General features: G+C 39.8%; 1 protein-coding gene across 1 annotated transcript in view; it reads left to right on the plus strand.

Moving 5' to 3' along the window:
* The window catches only part of arhgap15 (Rho GTPase activating protein 15), a 686,224-nt gene that overhangs the window by 408,976 nt on the left and 255,210 nt on the right, over positions 1-22,038 (plus strand). The gene's annotated exons all lie outside the window — the stretch shown is intronic.

Consider the following 22,038-nt stretch of genomic DNA (forward strand, 5'->3'; position numbering starts at 1 on the left):
CAAAATCGGGGCTAAATTCAGAAAGGAAATATATTAGGCCGTGACTTATCATCATATCTGTGACTAACCATGCCAAAGAAACTTTGTTAGCAGGTATTATATAAAATAATATAGTTTACACCTCATTTTATACATTTCCTTTCATTGTTAATTCTGAACTTGTTTTGAACCTTAAAATTAAAAGCAAGGCACTTACAATATTTATAACAAGGGCAATTAGACATGCATGCATGCTTGTTTGCACAAAAGTATTGCAGCATTACACACAGGCTTCAGCAGGTTCCAATAAATTCAGATTCTGTGGACCTGTATGGCAGGAATCAGTAAAGCACTGATCCTCAAGAGGCAAAGTAAAGACTTGGTATTTCCACAGTGGCTCCCAAATATTGTTAAGCTGTGTTATTTTACTTCTGAGTTCCTGCCACTCTTTCAAAAGATATTGTGGTGATTAAGCCTTGTAACCACTCATGGAAGTTAGAGGTAGATTGGCTTAGTAATTCAATATATATATATATTGACTAAAGGATCATTTTAGTTTAGTTTGCAGGATGCCACTGTCAACAAAGGCAAAGGACCTCATTTTGTTTTGTCAGTATAAGGAGCAAATTCCACCCAAGCATTGTTGTTCTTGGCTTAATCTAGTCCGTCACATTCATCTTTGTATTGGAGAGTTTGAAAAGTCAGCATATGTAGATATATTTTGGTTAAAATAATGAGCTAAGTAAAGAGGGAAGATAATGCTGAAATAATGGGCGGGATTTTCTAGCTGCATTCGCCCCGAAACCAGAAAATTTCGCTTGAGGTAAATGGACCTTTCCATGGTCCATCCCTTGCCCACTATGATTCCCGTGGTGGGAGGAATGGAAAACCATCTGAGTGTCACATCGGTGCTTGATCCAATATTTCACAATGTCCAGTGGCTAGCCTGAATAATGAAAATATTTGAGGAAAGATTACTCAGCTATTTTTCAATCCATAAGAAAGGCTTCATATTTTGAAGTGTTGGGTTGTTTAATAAGTTCTGTCAAGCGGCAGTTACGGGTTCTTAACAATACATCTTTTTCTTTTAAAAAAAAGTTATCTTTGTGTTGATAAAGATGTGCTGCTGCAGTGCTGTTTGTTGTATGGTGTTGTGGCCTTGGAACCCATCAGGAATCTATTATAACCTAATGAAAAAAACATTCTTGGTTCATAATTTACTTCTTTAAGTCACTGAACTTACTTCTTCAGGTCACTGAAATTATTATTGATTTTAATCAGTACAGCAGTGGCAGCCAAAGTAATATACAGAAGTTTTGCTGTGATGAATGTAATACCTTTTATTCAACTATTAGGTGACAGATTTTCCTTTTTTCCTCAATCTTTTGAGATTGCGTGGCTTTCATCACAAGATGATGCTAATGAAGGGCACAATATGAAACAAAAGTTTGTCAATGTAAAACAAAATCCAACTTATCACACTCACTGCACAAAAGTTTTGAAATTATTACGCGCTCTGCTCACTTTTCAATTTATTTGATTGCATCAGGAAAATATGATTTACCACTGCACTGCATTTCAGATTTGGTTGGTGCGCCAAAATGGGAACTGTTTTTTAACATGAAAGAAACAATCTATGCTTAAAAATGAATATTCAATAAAGCATATCTGTGGAACAGAAAATGCAGCACATTTGGCCTCTGAAGGTGAGACCAGCGTAAGACGAACAGAGGATACGGACATGATTGTGTTTCTCAATGTGTTTGTCACTGCAGTTTTCACAAAGGAGTCTGTGGTCCTGATCCTGCAATTAAGGTGAATGAGGCATTGAGAGAATGTACAGCTGAGATAGCTGTTAATAGAGGAAGAGATATCATAATAAACTTGAGGCACAGAGCATAGATACGGTGCGAGACCGGGCAGCATGTATCCAGGGATTATAAATTAACTAATAAAGAAAATAAGAATTCTTTATTGCAAACATTTAATAGTTCCTTGAAAACAAGGCTGGTACAACTAGAAAATGGCTACTGTGTAAATGTGATAAGATTGTGATTTTGAGAAGTAAAGCAAATCAAAGGGTAACAATTGATAAAAATTGGAAGAGAAGCCTACAAGTGGTTACAATTGGCCGGTTATGGCAAAGGAATGGTCTTTTCTTATTCAGAATACTACAATATTCTGAAGGATATACCGCATTGTGATAACCCCCATGATCTGTGTAGGGAATCACTAATTGACCTCCCAGTTGGGCTTTGAATATGAGCTCTCTGGGGATTGGTAATTAGCCAAACAGATGGAGCTTGTATACTGACCCTTGTATAAAGCAAGACCCTGAGACAATCCATTAACCTCTCTGTCCCGGTTGAGGCCTGTGTGTTCAACAAAGTTTGGGGTTATTGTCTATTTTCATTTTGTGCACTAAAAGCACAGTTCCTTCACAGCCAATTCATGACATTATTATACCCATATAAACATTCAATATTTAAAAGACAACTGTTGATTCTCTTCTGCCTGGCAGAATTGCTAACTATTTAAAGGGCCCAGAGGATGCAGAGGAGTATTAAAGATGCCAGACTGGATCTCAGATATTCACAAGGTCATGAGATTCCACAGAGATTTAAAATGGCAAGCGGGAACCGAATCTAGAAGTCCTACTCTCATTTCCAACAGATCCCATTTTCAGTGGCAGGAGGGTAGGGTATGAATTATGTGTGAAGGAAACCCAAATTCAACAGGACCATTTCAAACCGATGTCAAGTTCAAACAGACACCATTTTCACTACACCAAGGGCCTCAATCCACAGTGTAGGAATTAGGATTTTTTAAAGTTGATGTCAATGCTCTCAAAGAGTGGAAAGATCTGTAGGACTGTCAGGTTTTTAAGTTATTTAGATCCCAAACTCTTAAAGCATTTAAAAGTAACAACCTGCCCGTGTCAATGATTGGTTAAAAAATACTCAAACTGGGAAGTTATTTAAATTCCTAGCCCTTTAAAAAATAAAATAAAAGACATTTCGGATTAGTGGGAGATATAAACAATCTGATCAAGCAGTTACAAAGCTGTTTGTATCTCAGTGGAGAGTTTTAAGTTCACAGTTTGATTTTCAGTTCAAATAAGTTATTAAAAGATTAGTTATATTTGATGTGAGGTTATGGCTACAATTCTGTTTTTATAAGGGTTTAAGTACTTGAGGGGATTTACATGTTTTAAATGGGATTTCATGAATGAGACTTTTTTTAATATACTGCAGGCTGTAATAAATATTTAGAACTTTGTTTTATTTCAAGTCAACACATTTGACCATAGTGGATCCTGGGTATGTATATGAGGGCCAAGCGTGGTGAGTGGATTTGCATGTGTTGTTATGAATTGACATTGAAGGCCATACGGTCCATGGGGATGAGTGGGGTATATGTGTTTTCAGGGAAGGTATGATAGCCCAAGGTGTGTGTGTGTGTGGGGGGGCAGGGGGGAGTGTATGGAGAGGGCGGAGGAAGGGTGATGAGTTGGCATGAATGGGCTCGGATGAGACATGGGAGTGAGAGGATATTAAGTACTTCTACCTGCCATCTATCTTGCTAAGTGGAGGAGAATCAACTGTCTTTTGAATACTTACATGGAGTATACTCTTGAGAATATAATGGAACTATAGGACCTAAAATATGAAAAAAACAAATGGGATATAATATCAAAGAACAGTAACAGGCCTTTTAAAGAGCTGTCTTGGTACTCGGCAGCTCTTGTGGGCACCTTTGATCTACACTCAGAGGCGGTGGGCCTGACTCCACCCATCATCCACATCCCACCATTTGGAGGAATCTCTCCTGAGATGTGTACAATGAGTCAGCACATTTCCTGCCTCATGCTCCCCTTCCTCGAGAGCTAAAATCCATAACTGGATATTAGCCAAAGAAGATGTATTTTCAAACCTTGGTGGCAGAGAGAGATTTAGCCACTGCCAGAACACTTCCCTCAAAAATAAGGCATCAGGGAACCTTTGAACTGTGGCCCAAAGGACTTTAATACCTCAGAGTAGGATTGAATTTTATCAACCAGTATAAAGTTCTTCTGCCAGAGCCTAAAGTGGGAATTAACCCTGCATCTGGATGGTATTTTGTTAGTCAGGGCCAAATATCAGGCTGCTACCAGGGCCACTATCCAGTTGAGGATGATTGCTTACCCCAGAGCTGCCTGCCCAATTAAATTACCCTGCAGGCCGGAAGGCCTTCCTCAACCTTTCTCACCCAGACTTGATTGGAAGGAGCTAAAAAGATGACTTGGTCTCTACCTTGTACCTACCTGTTCTATTATATCCCTTCCTTGCCCTGCTCTAGGGGTAGTGAGGAAAAATAAATTCTGCCCTACTCATCCACTCAAAGTCAGCAGTGAATTACTGAAGAGAGGGAAGGGTAGAGATGGCATGATGACACAGTGATTAGCATTGCTGCCTCCCAGCGCCAAGGACCCGGGTTTGATTCTCGGCTTGGGTTACTGTCTGCGTAGAGTTTGCACATTCTCCCCATGTCTGTGAGGGTTTTCTCTGGGTGTTCCTGTTTCTTCCCACATTCCAAAGATGTGCAGGTTAGGTGGATTGGCCATGCTATATTGCCCGTTAGTCTGAGGGGATTAAAGAGGGTAAATGCATGGAGTTATGGGGATAGCACCTGGGTGGGATTGTGGTCAGTGTAGACTCAATGAGCCGAATGGCCTCCTTCTGCACTGTGGGATTCTATGATACTATGATTCTATGGATTCGATGATTCAACCCACCAATTTAGGTGGCTCTTAAATCCAGACCTTAGAGTTGAAAGGTTATAACGACAACAGAAAGAATATTTTTTCAGAGAACCTAATCTCTCATCCTTGCTGCACTGTAACCTCAAGAGATGATAATTTAGTCAACAGTCTCCCCCATCATTCTCTCATGAATATTTTTTAAGACACAATCCAACTCTCAGAGCGAAAGTTATGCATGATAATAGTTAGATAAATCATAGTTTCTGACTTCACTCCGCTGGAATATCTTCCATATATTCACAAACAGCTTGGCCTGTGACCCCATTGTTTATACAGCACATGGGACATATTTATTGACTCTTAAACTATGTAGTTTTGATGTACATTGCCTAAAAAGACAATTTCAATGAAGCAATTTGTAGTCTAGAAAAAAATCATTTCATTGTGTCCATATTGTGTTATTGGGAAAGCAGTTTAATTGAATATAAGTTAGTTCGTTCAGGCTCTGCAAAATAAATTCTTCCCTACATTAATAAAAATTGACTTCTGAAGACAAATATTTGAAATGCTGCATTCACAAGTGCTGTATAAACAATGAGACATGAATTGGCTTATTTAGTGAAGATCAACAAAATCATTTGAAAATATATTAGTCTGCAATGAAGTCACGCACTCTCAGGTCCACTGGATCTTTCTTTATAGCCCTAAAAGTTGATCTATTCGGTTTAATTTTTGTGTACTGGCAATTCTTCTTTACTTGTTGAAATTATTGCTCAGCTTTTTGCCTCTTGTGTAAACATTGACTCAAATGGAGTCCCAAGCCTGCACTTATCGGCAGTGGGACAGTTTCAGTGACATTCCCAGAGGTGCCCTCCTAATTGGCCGCCTCAGGCTTGCCTTCCAATAAAGGACAGTAGATAGAATTTAGATACTGCTGGTCCAAGCGCTTAAAATAGAGCAGAATAAAATAAAATAGAATAGAATCCTTACAATGCGGAAGGAGGCCAATCAGCCCATCGAGATTGCACTGACCACAATCCCATCCAGACCCTATTTCCTAACCCCACATATTTACCCTGCTAGTCCCCCGATACTAGTTAATTCGACATGGTCAAGCTATTTAACCTGCACACCTCTGGATTCTGGGAGGAAACAGGAGAACCCGGAGGAAACCCACGCAGACATAGGGACAATTTACAAACTTCACACAGACAGTGGCCCAATGCCAGAATTGAACCCGAGTCCTTGGCGCTGGGAGGCAGCCTCACCAGTCCTACTATGAGTGGTGGATGCTGCTGAGGCAACTCTCGGAACACAAGGGCACCTCAAAATAGGAGTTCCCCCAGCGGGGACATTTTGTTTTTTCATCCCAGATGGCTGAAGGGGGAAGACCCTGAGGGAAGGAGGGAAGACCCTTCCGGATGGATGTAGTATTCAGGGGAGAGATGGAGCTGACTTTCCTCTCTGCAGCCCCCTCTTTTGGGGAATGGAGTCTCCACTTTAATGGTCTCCTGGAAGGTCATAGGGAGGCAACCTCCATGAATCTGGTTGCCTGCACATGCAACGGGAGGCCATTTCACCACCAGCGATGAATCTGACTTCCACCTCACCACTGGACAACTTCTCCTGCAGTAGGAATGTGTCAGAGAGTCACTCCAGTGAGGTTCCCCAATATTTTACCAGACCCATATCCATCCCCACTCTGTCACTCTGCGGCTGGTAAAATTCTGCCCTGAGTATCAGGAGGCTGTCCAGTTTCTGGGGGTATCGCAGCTGTTCCTTCTGTGCCAGCATTCACCGACTGACTTCCATCAATATTACAGGATTTACAAGAGTAGGGAGGGCTGGCTTTGTTTTCCTCTTCCAGGGCATAAAGTTAAGAGCGCTAGCACTCAGTTGGCTAAGATCAGTCATCCTGGCACAGATCGGGAATTGAGCCAGGGATCTTCCAGTCTGGTGGGCTTTCATTCCTCAATTGATAAGCTGGATGCATCTATCAGATAGAGTACATTTCTCATGTCACCTCTAATCATTCAGTGACAAGAATCTGGGAATTCCACAAACTAGAGAAGGTTGTCAGTAACACTGAGTATCACGGAGAATGATAATAACTGAACACAGGAATATCTATGGTGTGGAGATGCTGGCATTGGTCTGGGGTGGGCACGTTAAGAAGTCTCCCAATGCCAGATTAAAGTCCAATAGGTTTATTCGGTAGCATGAGGTTTGGAGTGTTGCCCCTTCATCAGGTGAGTCACTCACTGGATGTAGTGATCAGATTGAGGCTCACCTGATGAAGGGGCAGCGATCCAAAAGCTCGTGATTCCACATAAACCTGTTAGACTTTAACCTGGTGTTGTGAGGCTTCTTACTGCCCCTTATTCAAGTCTGACTGCTGACAGGTTAGCCCAGGCCACCTTCCTCTTAACAGCCCAACGACTGTCAATTATGAGTCCAATTCTAGTCATTTCATCTTGCAGGTGGGAATCTGTGCAAAAACAGAATTCATTTCCTTTAAGTGCTAGGTAGGGCATTAAGGAGAAATAAAATTGATCCAGTTCAGTTTATTAGCAAACAACACTGGAACAGGATTGAATGGACAGGGATGCGAATGGAGAGCAATGAAGATGAAAAAGAGGGAAAATAGCAATGAAGAGGAAAATGAAAGGGACTGTAACAAAGAGGAAGAGGGCATAAACTGCTGGAGGCATTTGGAATTGGGGAGGAATTAGAGTATCAATTTTAACCGAGAATGGGGAGACAGCATCAACAGGGCAGGGCAGGGGAGGTGGGGGAGGGGAGGGTGGTGCAGAATGCCACTTTAAAATGGAGGAGGAAGAGTGCCAGTAAAATTGGAAGAAGCACTAGTTTAAATCAATGAGGTGAAGACATGTTACAATTTGAATGGATAGTGGAAGAAGACAAATATCTTGCAGTGGAGGATGTGAAGGAGGGCAGATTGGATTGAAAGAAGCAAAGAAGAAGAGTACAGTATACACTAGAATGGCAACTACCATTCAATGCCAATGTACTGTTGGGGTCCAATTTCAGTGAGGCCGTGGCACCCAATGTGCCAACGGTGTAAGGCCAGAAAACAGGATTGAAAAACAAATTCACTTCCAACCCAGTTTCTCGTTCCTTTCAGTTACCAGCACAGAGTAGAAGTCTCACTTAACAAGTACCAAACTGGTTGGTGTAAGAAATGGAAATGTCACACATGTGCACTAGGGGGTGCTCTTTGAGAGTGGTTAAAGTGCATTATTAAAGGGGTAAAGGGAAAGCATTTCCTTTTCTATAATCTACATCATACCTGATTTGAGGGTCCTGGAAGCCTACACTGACAAAGTATTACATCCCACAGTGCAATTTCCTTGGAAATGATCCTCCAAATCCCTCTGTCTGAATGCACCTGTTGGTCTCTTCCTCTGTTCCCACATTCCTGCCTTTCCTGTTTAGTGTTTATCTTCAGTTATGCACCATGTCATTTCCTTTCTTTGTGATTTGAAAAAAAGCAATAAAATTAGGCGTTGTTGCTATGTTGTAGGGAAGTGCAAATAGGATTTCGAGAGGGTCCAGGAGGAGAAATTTTCCCCATCTAAATGCAATCTACTGGAAGAAAAATAAAAGATTGTTTTTTAAAAAAATAAAGTTTCTTTCAGGAATCAGTTCAGTCATACTGACAGACATAAGTTTTTTTGGTTGGGTGAGTGAATGCCATTTCTAACGTCTTAAGGAATGATATTTAAAATTGGAATAACTATTCTAAGAATGCCCAAATAGACAAATTACTTCTGACAAGTTCTGTTCGTAAGCAGAACAGGGTTATGTAATATTTCTCAGGTTGAATAAGTCGGTAATCTGGAACTGAATGGTATGTGAATGAAATGCAGGTCACCCCTCTCTTCCTCAGTGCTAAATGCAGATCATGTTGGCCATACGTCTTATTCTGGGTGTATGCTGATTTGGATGCAAAATATAGCCAATGGGATGGGATTTACCGACCACGTTTGCCCCAGAAATGGAAAATGCTGCCCGGGGTCCACAAAACTTTGCATAGTCCGCCCCCTACGATTCCCATGGCAAGTGGGACAGGAAATTTATCCCTTCGCGTACTGGGGCTATAAAGGGAAAAATGAATGAGGTTCCTATGATTGATCATTGTCCAGTGACGTTCCATTGACCACTGTAAGTGTAGGCAGAGCTGTAAAGTCCCCATGGCCAAATAGATTATCAGTCTTAGACTCGGATATGAAGATATTCCTTATGGTAAAGTATAATAGGAAGCATTGGTTGGCATTGCTGCCTCATAGCGCCAGTGACCTTGGTTCGATTCCAGCCTCAGTTGACTGTGTGGGGTTCACATAGTCTCCCTATGTCTGTGTGGATTTCTTCCAGATGTCCCAGTTTCATACCACACTCCAAAGATGTGCAGGTTAGATTGATTGGCCATGCTAACTTGCCCCTCAGTGTCAGTGGGATTAGCAGGATAGATGCATGGGGTTGCAGGCCTTGGTGGGATTGTTGTCAGTGTAAGCTCAATGGGCCAAATGGCCTCCTTCTGCACTGTAGGGATTCTATGATCTTCAGATTTCATCAGAGGGTGTCAATGCAACTGTGGTATTACCCAACAGCAGTTGGCACTTTCAGGGCTGGACAATGAGGAAAAAAATACATTAACACGGACTTCTCCAATGTTGCCACCAGTGCCAGCGAGAACGGAAAATTTAGCATTCAGCTAAATCTCCATTAACTGCAGTCGGACCAGAGCATCCCAGCCACTCATTGGAGAGTTCTGACCGATAGATTAAATGAGTTCAAAATTATTTGAAAATGAAAGTGATTCATTTAGTTTCTCACAAAGAACAAACATGTGTCACAAAGGTGCTCTCCTTATATAGTTGGTATAATTAGAATTCTCACTGATTTGCCCCCAGTTTGATGTGGTCACTGACATATTTACTCTGAAATGATAGAACTCATCATTCAGTAAATGCTCGCGGTAACTCTGAGTCAGAAGTAAGGCTTGTTTCTGACATTTTTAGGCTGCACTTCCCAGCAGCATTCTGAAGCAGTGCAAGGGTTAGTGAGGGGGTTTCCTGTTTCCTGTGGTGAGGTTATCACAAGCTCATATTGGACTGTCGGTATATTTTAAACTAGAGAAAGGCCAGAGAGGGAAATCCCATTATGGAATCCCCATGCATCACACCTCCAGAATGCTAATGGATGAAAACCGCAAGCTAGAGATTGTGTGAAAGTATTCATGTTCAGATTTACCTGCAATAAGCTTTCCCATCATAAAAAGCTACCTGGAAATTCACAATTGCAGCACTGAACTTGCATTCCAGTGTGATTTGAATCAGTTTCAAAATATGTTAAAGTGCATTTTTGGAAGAAAATGTTTGTATTTATAGAGCACTTTTCATAACCTCAGGAAATTCCACAACATATCTCAAGCAATAAAGTACTGTTGAAGTGTAGTGACTGTTATGCAGTGGCAACCAACCAAGTTCCTGCAAATGAGATACATGAGTATAGTAAATAAAATTTTGATGGTCTTGGTTGTGGGATTAATAATAACTCATGGGATCATTGATTTCCACATGACCTTTTGTGCATCTTCCCCTTGTTTTGCCCCACCACTGGGGACTGTACCTTCAGCTGCCTTGTCCCCATGCTCTAAAATTCAGTCCCTAAAACCCAGAAATGCAGAGGGGTCCTAGAAGTACTTTTCCCAATTGAGATAGTGCTGCAATTGTATTTCTAACCTCTTTTCTCCTCTAGTTCCTCAATTAAGCTTGTCATTTCTCCTTTTACACTCTCCTGGGTTATCTTTGTCAGTGGGTTGTCCTTTTTTAAAGTTTATTTATTAGTGTCACAAAGTCAGCTTGCATTCACACTGCAATGAAGTTAGTGTGAAAATCTTCCAGTTGTCGCACTCTAGCGCCCATTCAGGTACACTGAGGGAGAATTTAGCATGGCCGATGCATGTAAACAGCACACTTTTCAGACTTGGGTGGAAACCGGAGTACCCGGAGGAAACATGCTCGGACACAGGGAGAACGTGCAAACTCTTCACAGACAGAGATCCAAGCAGGGAATTGAACCCAATCCCGGGGTGCTGTGAGGCAGCAGTGCTAACGACTGTACCACCGTGCCGGCTGCTCTATTTTCTACAGCTCCATTTATCATTTCTTTTCCCCTGCTGACTTCCTGCTCTTGTTTTCACAAACTCTAATGCCTGTAGCCTTCAGCTAACTCCAACACTACTTTTCTCTTCAGTGCTTTATTTTCCTTACTGGCCCAAGCTGCACTAAAAGCTACTAGCACTTGGAATCAGGGTTAAAATGTAAAGGCAGAAACTTGTTCATGTTTCAATTTAGTTTTGTGCTAAATATTGGCCTGCACTTTCCCTACTACATGGCATATTAGCTGTTTCATCATTTGCCATGACATCTGGATTTTACTGACCAAGGAAGACATTATTATTGAGATGCATCTCAATGATATGCAATGTTATTTTTTACACCAGTTCCTATAATAGAAATCTTCTTATTGCGTTTAATGAAATCCACTTTGAAGAGAAAGATGAAATGAGGCCCATAATCTTTTAAGTGTGAAAAACTGGTCCATACCAATTTGTCTTCAGACATTCATATATCTGTGATGTTGAATCACTGGATGCCAAAAAAAAACTACATAAAACAAACAACAAAAACCTTTCGAGAAATTTACCATATTTGGTACAAGAGATGCCGGAGAGCTCGTAGCTTCAAGAACCATGTGCATGTTTGGGCAATCTATAATTAATTGTGCATTTTTAGCGACCACATTAATTCAGTGTTTCTGGGAAAGATTGCTTTTTGTTTTGCTTTTTTCCTTACATCCAAAATGTTTGAAAAGGATTTATTCCTTATTGGCTTGGACATTTAGAAAGGCTTAGAAGTTGAAAGTGCTTTTTTATTCTGGAATTAATTTAAGGAGCTGAATAGCCTGACAAAATTGTGGGAACCATACCATGTCTGTTTGCACATACTGAGAACAAACAAAAGAAATATCTACCTAAAGTATGGGAATTCTTGGACTAATAACTAAAACCCTTGGGAAATATTTCCTGATTTGTGATGATAGGAAGCTAAAATAGTAATTTTGTTTTTAATTAACTCCATACAAGAGTAAAATGGGTTGAGGCAGTTGAGTGCTTTATTCTCAACCAATAGATTGCTTGCTTAGAACCCAATATAGCTTATTACTGGAACTCACTTTCTTCAGCTAGACAAGTTTTATTCCCTGTTCATCGGCCGCTAAATGAAGCACTCCATGGAACCTAAACATCCTTATCTCAGCATTTTTGATCTCTCTATTCAACTGTAGTGTTGGGAGCACCTTCAGTACGCGCTTTGCAGAGATTTGACAAGGAAGCCCAGCATAACTTTCTCAATGGCACCTAGGCATGGGCAATAAATGCCAAAGTTGCAAGTAATGGTCGCAATACATCAGTTACTATTAAGTCCAGCTCAGCTCATGGAGAATGAAAAAAAATGTACATTGTCCATTTCAATGTAGTCGCTTCCCTCAGCTCATGCCCCCAGTAGCAAGTGACCCAAACTTGCACTGTGTACAGAACTGAAACTTATTTATAGCTCCTATCCAGTTTTCTCCTTTGAGATTCACTGATATGATTATCATCAGTAAGACGCACTTCTATGAAATCTTTCTCTCTTGGGCTATGGCTGGAGATTGTTAGGCCTTTTTAGCCAACTCACACACTGTCTCCAAGAATTCCTGTCCCCTTTACAGCAAAACAGAGGGACTAGCAGGGTAATAAGCCTATTCTCTTCCAGATGTGAATACGTTCTATTCCTAAGAATCTTCTCTGATGATTTCCCCACTGCTGAGGTAAGGCTCACAAGCCTGTAATTTCCTGGATTTTCTCTTCTGCCCTTCTTAAACAGAGGAACAATGTTAGCTACTCTCCAATCCTTTGTTATCTTGCCCCTGGCTAAAGAGGATGCAAAGAATTTGGCCAATTGTGCAATTTATTCCCTCACCCCTCTCAGTATTCTGGGATAGACCCTAACTGACCCTGAATAGTTTATACTCATTGTCTTTTGCATGATCCAGCTTTGTGTGCTCCAGTTAATTGGAGATTCAGTGTCGGCTCTGAGAATTAGAAAGCTCTTTGGCTACTGTGACTTGCCCATCTTAATATTTTTCGAAACCTCCAATACCTCCCCCTTTTTATCTCAACATGTCGTAGAATATCAACATCCTCCTTTCCACATTCACCATCCACCACACCCTTCTCCTTTGTGAATACTGATACAAAGTATTTGTTAAGGACCTCACCCACCTCATCTGGCTCCACACACAAGTTCACTCCACTGTCCTTCTGTCGACCTAGCCTTTCCTTAGCTGCTCTCTTCCTCCTTATGTACGCATAAAAAGCCTTGGGATTCTCCTTACTCCTGTCTGCCAAGGGCATTTCATGGCCGCTTTTTGCACTCCTAAGTCCCTGTTTAAGCCCTTTCCTCTATCTTTGTATTCCTCAAGAGCCTTATTCATTTTCAATTTCTTGGAATGTACTATGCCTCCTTCCTCTTTTCCACTTAGCTCACGATCTCTCTTGTCATTCAGGGTTCTCAAATCTTGCTATCTTCATCCTACATTTTTACAGGGACATACTTGTCATGAATTGTTAACAACTGACATTTAAAGGACTCCGACATATCAGATGTGGTTTTACCTTCAAACAGACACCCCTAATCTACATTCCCTAGCTCCTGCCTAATATTGTCATAGTTAACCTCTCCCCAGTTAAGTACTTTCAGTCAGGGACTACTTCTATCCTTTTCTACAAGTACTTAATACTTATAGAATTGTGATCACCTTTCCCAAAATGGACCCCACTGAAATATCAATCACCTGTCCGGGCTCATTTTCCAGAACCAGGTTTAAGATAGCCCCTTCCCAAGTTGGACTATTGACATTGCGCCTCAAAAGGCATTCTTGGACATACTGAACAAACTCTGCCCGCCTAAGCCCCTGGCACAAAAGGAATTCCAGTTTATGTTGGGGAAGTTAAAATTACCCTTCATAATTCTGTTGTTTTTACATCTCCGTATAATCTGCTGATATTATCAGTTTCTCCACTTCACGCTGGCAGTTGGAATGTCTGTAGTACAACTCCGACAGTGTGATTGTACCACTCCTATTCCTGAGTTCTACCCACGTGGCCTCACTGCATAATCCCACTAAGGTATCCTCTCTCTGTATAGCTGTGACATTCTCCCTTGTCAGTAAAGCAAACCTCCACTTCTTTTGTCACCCTCTCTATCTTGTTTCAAGAAAGGTGGAACTCTCCTTAGTGCTCTCACATCTACCCTCAACCAACATCATCAAAACAGATCATCTATCCATTTATCTCATTGCTGTTTCTGGTATCATGTTATGCACAAATTATGTGTCTCATTTTGCTATATTACCGTAGTATCTACACTTGAAAAAGCACTTTTGGTTGGGACATTCTGAGGTTGTGAAGGGTATGCTGTCAATAGAAGTTCCTCTTTGTCTATAATTTGTTCATTGCTGGGATAAGTAATAGAATATATAACAAAGGTGTTTTCCAGTATTGTATGTTTTTATGATTTGATATGCTCAGTAACATCAAGGCATGTTGATTTCCAAAACGCTGGCCATTCTGCAAATGGTATATACAAGCAAAACAATGGCTGAAATGACACCGATGCCCTTCAGTCATAACTGCACCATTAGATCATGCCAACAGGAATAGAAAGTACAAATGAAAACATAAACAAACTCTAAAGTATTAACCATGTCTTACAGTCAAAATACTAAATTTTCTAGTTAATTACGGTGTTAATAAACAAATGAAAAGTTGGCATCAATGACAAATATTGCCCTTTTGGTACACATCCAGTTTGAGTTTTAGCCATTGCAATGTTTGCAGTGTTTCACCACAGCTGAGCTTTTTGATTGGTTACAATGAATGTGCTCTGAAAAGAGACAGATATTCAAGGGATATCCTGTTGTTCAGTGACATTTGGTATAATCGTGGATTAGTCTAGACAGATTACACAAATAAACAGAGATAATGTTGCTTTCAGTTTGATTAATCTCCTTTCAGTCTGGTGTATAGAAAGGTAGTATGATTGACATTTGGTAGTTAACTTCAAGTGCTCATCTGGAAATTTAGCAAATACAGATGTTTTAATCGGAAGCCATTATCATTCAGTATGATTTACAAAATTCAGAGTTCCTTTTCCTCTGAACTCCCAACTTTAAATGCAGTGATTTAGTTTGGGCAGTAATGGACTTTCTCACATCCTTTATCTGTACAGTAGGAACACTGACAAAATCAGACTATGAACCAGAAGTTTAATCACCCCATTTGTATTAGCAATCAGTTTATCATATAAATTTCTGTTGGATATATTTTTTACTGAGAAGCTGTATGAATGCATCAGAATTTTTCAAGAACACATTCTCTCCATCTTGTCAATATAACACAAAGCATTTTTTTATTTCTTGCACTAATAAAACAATACATTAACTGTTTTTCAGTTGGCTTTCATTATTCTTTCAAAACGTTTGGTGCTGAAGTGTGACGGAATATTACTCTCAGAAATGCTAATTGATGGAAAAGAAGTTTATCCTCCCCACGCTGCAATAGCAAATTCAGCATTCCCTTTGTCATAAATTATTGATCAGGCTATGAAGGTCCCCTGGACTTTGCCCAAACTGGCATATAGCAGTGTTACTCACTCTGCCTGCATCTCATGTGGAGAATTTTGTCCTTTTTTACGTTGGGTCTGTGAAATGTCCTTAACCCCTCAAGCTCAGTCATTACAACATTTAGTCAGTACATTGTGTTTGCCATGTCAAGAGACACAATGACACTGTACTTCAGAAAAGTGTAGACATTATTTCTGCTCTTCAGATTAATAGATTTTGTCATACTCATGAAGAGCAGCAATCAATAGCACTTTACTTTGACATCCACTATCAATAGACCTTGTACCCATTACTAGGGATGGTTAATAGATAGTCCTTCAGAATCCTTTTTGTTGCTCATAATAAGTTGGAAATAATTGCTTAAGAAATGGTGTGAATGAACAATCATAAATATTTGTTCTCTTGACAGGTGATTTATTGCATCATATTGTTTGGTCTGATACCTATATCATAATAATATGATATTTGTGTTATGTGCTTCATGAGCCAATTACAAACAACTATTGAATCAGCTCTCATGGGTTCTTAAAATAAAACAAATAAACAAATAAAATAAAACTTCCATGCAAACTTATTTCTGTGCTTGCATCCAAAGTTGGATATCTTAAGAATAAATTAATAAAAACTATTAAATTTACTTCTAGTACAATCATATCAAATGGTTTTAATATTCCATCAAATAGAAAATCAAAGTATTGAAATTACCGCTTACAGTACCAATATTCAGGTTGAGTGTTGCTGAAAAGAGAGACTTAAGTTGCCAAAGCTTTCATTCATCAGGACAAATGCAAGAATACCAGATTTTAAATGATCACCACAATTTACAACACAAGTTGATTCTGATTAGGCGAGGAAAAAGCCATGGAGCAACCAACAAGGAAGTATAGGTGCCTCACATTTCCAGTAATTTGATAACAGTGCAAGGCTTGAATATATTTATTTTGATTGCAGAAAACAGGTCCATGTGTGTGAATGTATGTCACTTCTAATGAGCATAAATGTTCCATTTTACAAGCTTCAGTTAAATTGGTTCAGGCATGGTTATGAACACAGTCAGGACTGTTCAGCAAGTGCTGCCCAATTGTAGAATCACATCAAAGAATAGAAGTTTTGCTTTGGGTTTTACAAGCGCAGCTAAGTTTTAAGTTTATTTATTGGTCTCACAAGTAGGCTTACATTAACACTCCAGCAAAGTTACTGTGAAAATCCCCTCGTCACCACACTCCGGCACCTGTTTGGGTACACTGAGGAAGAATTTAGCACGGTCAATGTACTTAACCAGCATATCTTTTGGACTGCGGGAGGAAACCCATGCAGACAAGAGGAGAACATGCAGACTCTGCACAGATGGTGACCCAAGATGGGAATCGAACCTAGGTCCTTGACGCTGTGAGGCAGCAATGCTAACTGCTGTGCCACTGCGCTGCCCTGTTTGAGTATGTTCTACATTGCGAACAGCTAGTGAATGTACTTGGCATTACAATGGCACTGGAAGCTATGCACAATGTTACTCAGTTGTATGGACCAACAACAGCATCCTGTTGGTGAGAAATACCAATAGCATTGCCACTGTATAGTAGCAGTGCAAAATGGCTTACTCACCCTGTTTGTTAAATTTTTGGATACTCTGCCTTTTCAGGGTAATTTAAGGAATACCAGGGACTTTATGTCCAAATTTGGAGGCCTTTAGCCCTTTTGCAGGTCTGTATGATTCACAATGAGCAATCATCTGATCAGGATAGCCATTGCCCTGCAGGATAATTTTTATGCACACTATTTCTGTATCAAGCTTGCAAGGTGGAAAATGACTTGCGCCCTATCTACAAGATGGCTGATTAGGTCAATCTTAATGTGTATATTGGCCAGTGAAAATTTGAACAACAAGTTAAGGAACTGTTTTTTTGTGTTACAATGCAGTGGCAATGTGATTTGCATTTCCCTGCTCACAATTGCAAAACGCAAACCAAAATGTCTAATACTAGATCTGATTCTGTAATTGGAAAGCACGTGTTGACGAATCCTGAGTGTGCTAATAGCTACATGAACAAACAATCTAAGATAATTAGCTGAACTTGTAACATGGCTCATTTGTGCTTGCTAGAAGTAGCATGCATTCATTTGCAACAACTCATTCTATGCAAACAGAAAAGATACATAGAGGGGGCGATGGCCTAGGGGCATTATCACTGAACTATTAAACCAGAAACCCAGCTAATATTCTGGGGACCATGGCAGATGGTGAAATTTGAATTCAATAAAAAAAAAATCTGGAATTAAGAATCTGCTGATGACCATGAAATCATTGTCAATTGTTGGAGAAATCCATCTGGTTCATTCATGCTCGCTAGGGAAGGAAATCGGTTGTCCTTACCTAGTCTGGCCCACATGTGACTCCAGAGCCATAATAATGTGGTTGACTCTCATTAGCCCTCTGAACAAGTGCAACCAGGGGTGGGCAATAAATGCTGGCCAGCCAGTGATGCCCATGTCCCACAAATGAACAAAATAAGAGCCTTTTTTGAATTACCTGGATGTAAGAGGAGCCTTTTTTCCAGGTTGCTTTCTCCAAAATTGAATAAACTTACAAACCAATAGCACCCTTTTATCTTACGGTATAAATTGTCATGAATATTTAAAATTTGGCATTCTTATATTTGTCATGGTAAGGTGCAAGAGAAAAACTTTTACAACATGTGTCTCTTTTCAGAAATATTGATATTATACTATGGTGGAATTAATAATACTAGCTTTAAGACTGCCTTGTTAAGAAATTGGACTATCAGGCTATTGGTAAAAAAAAGTGCCTGGTCATGAGTGTTGGTTCAGGTCTAGTGTTGGTAATGTAGCATATTAATACATGCTTTTATCTTCTTATCTTTTCTTTGAACTTGAATGTTCTTTTAATTAAAATTGAAATGATATTTCAATTGACACCAAAATGTACTTCTACTGAATAATATATGTTCCCAGAACAAATAATAAAGAAGTAATTTACATTTATACAGTGCCTTTGATGTTCTCAACTCTTCAAAGCCAATTAAGTACTTTAGAAGCGTAGTCACTTTCTGTAATGTCGGAAGACATCACAGCCAATTTTCACACAGCAAGGTCTCATAAACGATAATCGGATAAATGACCAGATAATCTGCTTCTGTGATGTTGCTTAAGGGGTGAATACTGTTCAGGACACTTATTCTTCAATTTATACAGTGGGACCTCTTATATCTTCCTCAGTTTAAGATCCCAGCTAACAGAAAGCACTGCTGATAACGCTTCATGAGTTATCAGCTAGCATGATGTGCAATGCCGCTGGAAAGAGTAACACCCGGAGCCATGATTCAAGAGATGAGAAGGCTATCACTAAGCTGAGGTTGACACCTAAGAAACCACCTTGGTGCAGAAATAAACATCAAGAATGACCAATTAAAGTTAAAACTGTAAACAGAGGACAGCATACTTGCAAGTGAAGGAATGTGGTGCATTGTGTTTGCTGGTCTCTGTTGTAGCCCTGTGAAGTATTTGGAATAGTTTAGGAATGGGATCACACAAAGAGCCATCCTGGATTACTGCCATGTGACAGGCTATCTGTGTGCCTTTAAGCATGCTGGCTTACAGGTAATTTCGGCATTTATAATGGGCTAAGGTTTATCCTGTTACAAGGGTAATGCTGCTTGTAAATGTCCAATGGCCACTTAAATTTCAGTACGTGTGTAAGTAGAAGGGCGCCAGTTGGTTTGACCGCAGGTATGTTTTCTAACCGCTTTGTATTTCACTTCATATAGGGTACAGTTGCAGGCTAGCAAAGGTATATTTTATGCCACTGTTATTGGCATCCTAAGAGTAAATCCTTGTACCACCTTTCCCACACATGGAGCAATTCAGACCTGAGTAAGACAGGCGATTGACTTCTGTTTGGTGCAAAAGTGAAATGTAAGCGGCTAAAACCTGCCATCCCGTTACTGTAACATCTCATGAAAAAGGATCTGCCAAAATTTCACTGTATTCTCCCAAAAAGTGTCCCAAGAAGCATCAACATTAAATTGGGATGACAAGAAGTGGACCATGCAGCATTCTCCCAAACCTGTGCCACATGATCATGGGCTAAAGGAGGATATTCACCCACTCAGAAGGAGAGTAAGAACAGAATAAAAAGAATGAGCCCTTTACTGCCTTAGGTTCAACCAATAATTTTGCAAATACCATGTCAGACCACATGCATATTTCTGAAAACATATTTCCTTTAAAACAGAGATGAGGAGGAATTTCTTCAGCTAGAGAGTGGTGAATCTGTGGAACTCTTTGCAGCAGAAGGCTGTGGAGGCCAGGTCATTGAATGTCTGTAAGACAGAGATAGGTTCTTGATTAATAACGGGATCAGGGGTTACGGGGAAAAGGCAGGAGAATGGGGATGAGAAAAGTATCAGCCATGATTGAATTGCGGAGCAGACTCAGTGAGCCGAGTGGCTTAATTCTGCTCCTATGTTATCTGGTCTTATGGTTTTATGAAGTATGTTTTTGCTGTGATCATATGGCCTGAGAACTTATGTTTCAACTGGTCTTCAGGATCTGTTCACCATTTTTAATATTTATGAAGCAAGAAATTAAATCAGTACAGCCAAGTTGTAAGATTCTAATTTGTGAAAGATTCATCACTTGGAGGAAATACCTCCACTGCCAGACGCAGTTCATCAACAATTCCACAAATTGTGGATAGTTCACATTCTTCAGAAATCTTCAGAAATTTTTGTAGAACGATTCAGAAAAAAATGCTGGAAAAATGCATTTTAACAGAATCTCAAAACATTTGTTATTATGTACAGTAACATGACTGTAACACCTTCCTTCCTGAAAGAAACTGTGTGATGATTGCAAGTTAACAAAAGCTGACTGAGCAAGAGAGAAAATCAAGTTTTAAAATAAAAGAGTAGAAAACTGACCACATAATTTCTGTGATTAGCACATATATAGGATTATCGACCTTAAGACACAGTAGGCCATTCAGCCCATTGAGTCTGCCCTGCCATTCAATGAGATCATGACTTATCTAACATGGCCATCCTCAACTTCATTTTCCTGCCTTATCCCTATAACTCTTGATTCCCTTACTGATTAAAAATCTGTCTATCACAGCTTTGAACATACTTAACGACCCAGCCTCTGTGGCCCTCTTCGGCAAAGAATTCCATTGAATCACCACCCTTTGAGAGAAGAAACTCTTCCTCACCTCTGATTTAAATGGGTGATCCCTTACTCTGGTCTAAGACGCTCCCATTAGGGAAAACAACTTCTCACCATCTACACTGCCAAAGTTCCTGACAATCCTTTATGACTCAGTATGTTATTCTCTTCTATAATTAAAAAAATACCATATGCAATTTAAAAACTACGCTATGCCATTCTTAAAGGAAGTGTATGTCAAATTCTTCAATGTCAAGCATAGATTTCATACTCAATAAAGGAACATAATAGCATATGACTATCATTGTCTTGGAATTCTGCATGCTTAATTCAGACATAAGAAAATCAGACATGTTTCACAAATTATTTTAAGAAATGCAAGTCATTTAAGTTCACTGTTATTATTTATTTAGAGGTTCATACATTTATAATCAAATTTTCCATTTGCCTGTTATTCTTCAGAATTCATTATAACAATTCTTAATTATAAGAATGAAAGGTTCCAGTGCCAGGTTATGAAATCACTAACTTCTACCCGACATCGGAAAGCCATGGCCCACTGGAATTTCAAGAGATTAAAGCCCACTTTTTCGCTCTGGAAAACTTTGATGAAAGCTCTGATGGCTTTCAGAGCTTTCATGTAGAGGTTTACATTGAAAGAGCCCCACCAGGCCCTGGCGCAGTCCAGTTCTGGCAAAGGAGGCCATGTCCCCTTAAGAGCCTCAGTTGGGGTCAAAGATAGAGGTTCTGTCCAATGCCCTTCTTGCCCCAGTGTAAGATTGTTGTAGGGTCTGGACTGGAGGGAAACCAATTCCTTCAACTTCATGTTCCACCTAAAAGCCCATCAGTGGGGAAGCATGAAATTCTATCCTTAAAGCTGTTAGATCACAAGGACCCTTCATTGTCACATACAGTATGTAACATACTGTGGTTTTCATTTGGCTGGGCCAAGTCCTCGTTTGCCACAAATTTTACCCTGTCTTTCAAGTTATCAAGACACTGAGTTCTGAATACAGTACCTAATCTGCACTGGAGTTTTTTAAACTGTTATTTTGTTTTGGAGTTATGGTATTAATTATACTTAATGCAGGACAAGAAAAATAGGATGCCATCGGTTTTAAAATATGTAACCTTGAAATTGCATTGTGAGCGTATGAAGACAGTACAGTTCCCTGCAATTCCTGTGCTCAGGGTTGGAATAATCCAGCTAAGTTAATACCACTGGCTATTTCAAATACATCTAGTTTTAAATGAGATATTTCCCTTAACAAAGCACTCTTTAATAATTGTTGGTGACACTGTGAACTTGTATGATAATATGAAGGGTGACACAGGCTGGGTTCATTCTCAGTTTCCCATTGAAGATATCTTTGCAATTGGTCAGAACA

The sequence above is a fragment of the Carcharhinus amblyrhynchos genome, chromosome 11 (genome assembly GCF_965287045.1).
Source record: "Carcharhinus amblyrhynchos chromosome 11, sCarAmb.v2.hapA, whole genome shotgun sequence".
Taxonomy (NCBI): Eukaryota; Metazoa; Chordata; class Chondrichthyes; order Carcharhiniformes; family Carcharhinidae; genus Carcharhinus; species Carcharhinus amblyrhynchos.